At 41.0% G+C, this 5,238-nt stretch overlaps 1 long non-coding RNA gene across 1 annotated transcript; it reads left to right on the top strand.

Annotated features, from left to right (window-relative positions):
- The first annotated feature begins 2,231 nt into the window (after positions 1-2,231).
- On the top strand, positions 2,232-4,450 carry LOC108976657. Its single transcript, XR_001993978.1, has 3 exons — positions 2,232-4,054; positions 4,153-4,218; positions 4,281-4,450. It is a non-coding gene; the product is annotated as an uncharacterized LOC108976657 (long non-coding RNA).
- Positions 4,451-5,238: the final 788 nt, after the last annotated feature.

The following is a 5,238-nucleotide window of genomic DNA, read 5'->3' as shown; positions in this document are numbered from 1 at the left end:
TGAACTACGAATGAAATAATAATATGAGTAATTGATATAGAAAAATTTGTTGCGAAGCTTAAAATCTAGGGTTGTTTGGAAATATTTTCATTCATTTTGTTGTGTTCTATATTCACAAGTTATATAAAAATACATACGCATTATATATATGTGGCAGCACCGCCACTCATTTCGGAGTTAATTATAATTATATTAAGCGTGGTAACTTTACCTGCTACTTTGACATTTCGCTATGTATGATTTTCTTTTCCTTTTATGTCAAATGAAATGCGAAGATCGCTCTCTTTCTTTTTGGAAATTCGTCGTAGAAGGACGTGCCCATACGAATGCTCCACATTGATGACCCCGCACATTTTTACTTTTTAATTACTATTTTTCAAAATTTTTTATTATGAGTCTCGACGAAAGTCAATTGGTTTCTGAAGGATTGAACATCTTAGAAAATGCTACAACACAGCATTTTGTATCACGACTGCCGTTGCCCCAGATGCGAGAGGATAATATTGAGGCATATTTTTATTCTTTAAATTGTTGGTTTGATGCAACGGGCATCGTCGCTGACATAAAAAAGTTTAATATCGTTTTGGCAAGCGTTCCACCTTCAAAGCTAATGGAACTGCGTACCATAGTTGGAAAATTTTACGGACAGCCAGCARCAACGCCTGCAGCGTGTAATTCGCGAGATGAGCATACTTCACGACTTATGGATCACTCGGTTACCTACATATACGCAAGCGGCAATCATTGCTACAAATGTGCCAATMGTCGAAAAGTTGAAGATCGCCGATTCCTTCACGGAGTCCATTTAATTGAGACTGCAGGGAATTGTGCACCGTACAACAATCTACCGACCAAGATCTGAGAGCCGAAATAGCAGCACTCAAACAACGACTCGACCAAGTATTAAGCGACCACGGACATCGGTTTCCGCCTAGATCTAGATCTAGGACTCCGGCAGGTATCCGTAACTCACACAACAGCTCCAACGAAATGTGCTGGTATCCCGAGAAATTTGGTTGTAACGCCCGTAAATGCAAACAGCCGTGTAAAATGGCTCATCCGCAGCCACCAACCGACTCAAATTAGCCCTGCTCAGCCAACTGTTTTTCAGAATCAGGCAAACGTTCTGAAAAACTTACGAACGAAACTTACTTCCTTATCGACTCCGGCGCAGAGGTGTCGACAATACCGAAGTGTTCAAGCTTGGCTGAAGTATCTAAATTGGATACCAAATTGTTTGCTGCTAACGCTTCACCAATTCAAGTGTTTGGTGAAGTCCTACTTAAATTGAATCTAAACTTATCTAGAGAGTTCGTGTGGAAGTTCGTAATTGCCGACGTTTCTCAGGCGATTATAGGCTCAGACTTTTTATCATTTTTCGATCTACTACCAGATCTCAACCGACATCGACTACTTGACCGCCGCACCGCGTTAAAAACAATGTGCTCGATAAAGTCAATTAATACACCGAATATATCAACTATCAACGTAGATAGGCAATTTTCCAAATATACCAAAATAACTCATCAACCTCCTCTAGAAGTTTCAACAAAATCTACAGTTGTCCACCGGATCATTACGTCCGGACAACAGGTATTTAGCAGACCAAGGCGGTTATCAAATGAGAAGCATGCTGCAGCACGTGCTGAATTCGAGCTCTTAATGAAACTTCGCATATTTCGGCCGTCTAGTAGCGACTGGGCGAGCCCCCTACATATGGTCCGCGAAGCAGATGGTTCTTGGATACCGTGTGGTGATTACCGTGCCTTGAATGCTGTCACTGTACCGGGCAGGTACCCAATTCCGTTTCTCCACGACTTCACGCACATATTATCAGGCAAAACATTTTTTTCAAAAATCGACCTACAGAGAGCTTTTCRCCAAATCCGTGTACATGAAGGAGATGTATGCAAAACGGCCATTACAACCCCTTTCGGACTGTACGAGTTCACTCACATAACCTTGGTTTATGCAACGCCGCACAGATATTTCAAAGGGTTATCCATGATGTCCTTCGCGGAGTAAATAATACTTTCGTCTACTTGGATGACATCTGCATAGCTTCTGCCTCGACGGAAGCGCACCGTAAAGACCTTGAAAACGTATTTCAACGATTGCGAGATCACAATTTGACAATAAACATCACAAAGTCGATACCCGGAGTACCGGAACTCGAATTCCTTGGGCATCTTATCACCCAAGACGGCATACAACCATTGCCAAATCGTGTCAAGACTATTACAGATCTTAAACTTCCAACTACTGCGAAAGACCTAAAGAGGTTCCTCGATATGTTAAATCTTTATAGACCTTTTTTGAAAAACCCTCTTCTACATCAAGCACCATTATTCAACATGACTCCGGGTAACAAGCGCAATGATCACTCACCTCTCATATGGACCAAAGAAAATATAAAACATTACGAAGCCTGTAAGGAGGACCTCGCTAAATGTTTCCGCTGCTAGCACATCCCACTTTCATTGTGGATTGACGCATCCGACTATGCAGCCGGTGCAGCACTACAACAAGTAGTTAACAACACGCTCCAACCGCTGGGTTTCTTCCAGCGAAAATTTACAAAAGCAGAACAGCAATACAGTGCTTACGACAGGGAGCTCACAGCTATGTATCTCGCTATCCGACATTTCCGTTTTATGCTTGAAGAACGAGATTGCCACGTCTACACAGACCACTAACCTCTCACATTCGCATTTCATCTAAGTCTAGAAAAAGCTTCGGACCGTCAAGCGCGACAACTAGACTTTATCGCTGAAATCACCACAGACATCCGTCACGTGTCTGGTCAGCAAAATRTTGTTGGTCAAATGTTGGTCTCGCATTGAAGCAATACTCTCGGAAACAACTTTTTAATCAATTAACTACGACGACTTAACCACAGATCAAGCGACAGACGAAGAGGATTGGAGAATCCTATCTTAATGGGAAAGTGAAGCATTCATTGAAACTAATTTCGTACGCTCTTCCTTCCAGCACAAAAAAGGTGTACTGTGATATTTCACCACCAAACGATTCCGCCAAGAAGTACTTCGGACAATCCACAACATTTCGCACCCCGGTTCACGTACAACATCAAAGATGATGAGCGAACGTTTCACCCGGCCCGGAATCCATCGCAAACATTGCCCACGCTGTCAACGTAATAAGGTCACCAGACACAACGTCACTCCTCTGCAACGCCGAACATGCGTTAGCGAACGCTTCGCCCATTTACACATTGACATCGTGAGACCGTTCTCGCTGTCCGAGGATAATCGCTACTGTTTAACAGTRATCGACCGTTTCACCCGGTGGCCAGATGCTTTCCCGATTCCAGACATCACCGCACCAACAGTAGCTAAAGCATTAATTAGCGGCTGGATATCGAGGTTCGGAATCCCCACCAACATAACGTCAGACCTAGGGCGCCAATTTGAATGCACACTTTTTCAACATTTAYTCCAATGTATCGGTGTTAAACACCTTCGAACTACGCCTTACCATCCACAAAGCAACGGGATCGTCGAACGTTGGCACAGAACTCTCAAGTCAGCCTTACTTTGTCATGACAAGCAACATTGGACAAATTTCCTACCGATAATTCTTTTGGGACTCCGCTGCGCATTCAAATCGGATATATTGGAGCATCACCGGCCGAGCTAGGTTTTGGGACGACGCTACGCTTGCCATCCGAATCCATCCATTCATCGACTCTCCTGTACCAGATAATGAGACTGAAGTTGTTGCTCAGTTGCGACAAATAATGCGCGACCTACGTCCGGTCAACACGTCTTGGCATACCACTCAGAAATCTTTTGTGCACACAGATTTAAAAACGTGCGACCAGATTTTCATCCGCGACTTGTCGGTACGACCATCATTATCAACTCCTAACAAAGGGCTTTACAAGGTTATTCATCGCTATCAAAAATACTTTACCGTCGACATTAACGATAAAGCAGTCAACATTCCTATCGACCGTTTGAAACCTGCTTACACCGTCGCAGATCCCAACTAGGAGTTGAGTACTGTGGCAGCACCGCCACTCATTTCGGAGGTAATTATAATTGTATTAAGCATGGTAACTCTACCTGCTACTTTGACATTTCGCTATATATGATTTTCTTTTCCTTTTATGTCAAATAAAATGCGAAGATCGCTCTCTTTCGTTTTGGAAATTCGTCGTAGAAGGACGCGCCCACACGAACGCTCAACATACATGTAAGTTTCATTAAAAGATTTTTATAATTTAATTTTTTTTCAACAACCTTAAATTTTTTTAGGTTCAATCTCCATGAAATAGTTATAAAAAAATGTTTAGTGGTCAAACAGTATATATCCCTTGTGGGGATCTTCTATATTTCCGTCAACATTTCGGGCGTATTTTTGATGAAGGAATGAAAAGAATTATACATCACATTAATTTTTTTTTTTTTTAATTTTAAGGGGTTACATAGGCTAACGAATTTCAAAAAATCTATTTTTTTTTTATTGTCGTGTTAAATTCTATAATAACGTCATTAGTTTGAAAATTTGATAAATTGGTGGCGGTTTAAAATAAAAAGGGATTCTTCGACCATGTTTTCAAACTAAGCAAGTGTATGAGAAATTGGAAAAAATTTATAGAAAGCTCAGATGTTATCATGGCGACCTGTTTGTGAATTAGTAACTATTACATATTCGAAAAGCTCATTTGTAATCACAGCGAGATATTTGTGAATCGGTAACAGTTTACAGATCTGAATATCTCACAATTTCGTCAGAATCAGGTCAAAGTCAACGCCGCACAGTGTGAGATTTAGTCAATCTAGCATCTCAAAATTAATTTTAATATGAAGTTGTAGAGACATAAGCTTGAAATTTGGCACGATCGTTAAAGAGATTATAAGCTTCCCGTTCCCACGACAGTCGGGTCTACGAAAACCGGAGCGGACCCGGATTTTTATCCAGCCAAGGACTGTCAACTGTGCAGAATTCTGCCGTTACAACAACAACAACAACAGATTATAAGCTTCAATATGGTGAAAGACAACTACTTTCAACTAGTGTCAAAGGGGACTAGTTCCGAACTATTCTCAAAAACACTAGTTGGGGACAATTTTTTTTACACATTTATATTCAAAATTTCTTCTTTTTTTCTCTTCTAACTAAAACTTGTCGATATATTGATAWAAGCATCCACATACAACCATTTCTATAAAATTCTTCAAGTTTCGAACTTTAGTTTTCGATGATTCTTTG

The sequence above is a fragment of the Bactrocera latifrons genome, unplaced genomic scaffold (assembly GCF_001853355.1).
Source record: "Bactrocera latifrons isolate USDA-ARS-PBARC rearing strain unplaced genomic scaffold, ASM185335v1 scaffold_790, whole genome shotgun sequence".
Taxonomy (NCBI): domain Eukaryota; kingdom Metazoa; phylum Arthropoda; class Insecta; order Diptera; family Tephritidae; genus Bactrocera; species Bactrocera latifrons.
The sequence above is the reverse complement of the archived record's forward strand: the minus strand, read 5'-3'. Positions and strand labels throughout refer to the sequence as shown.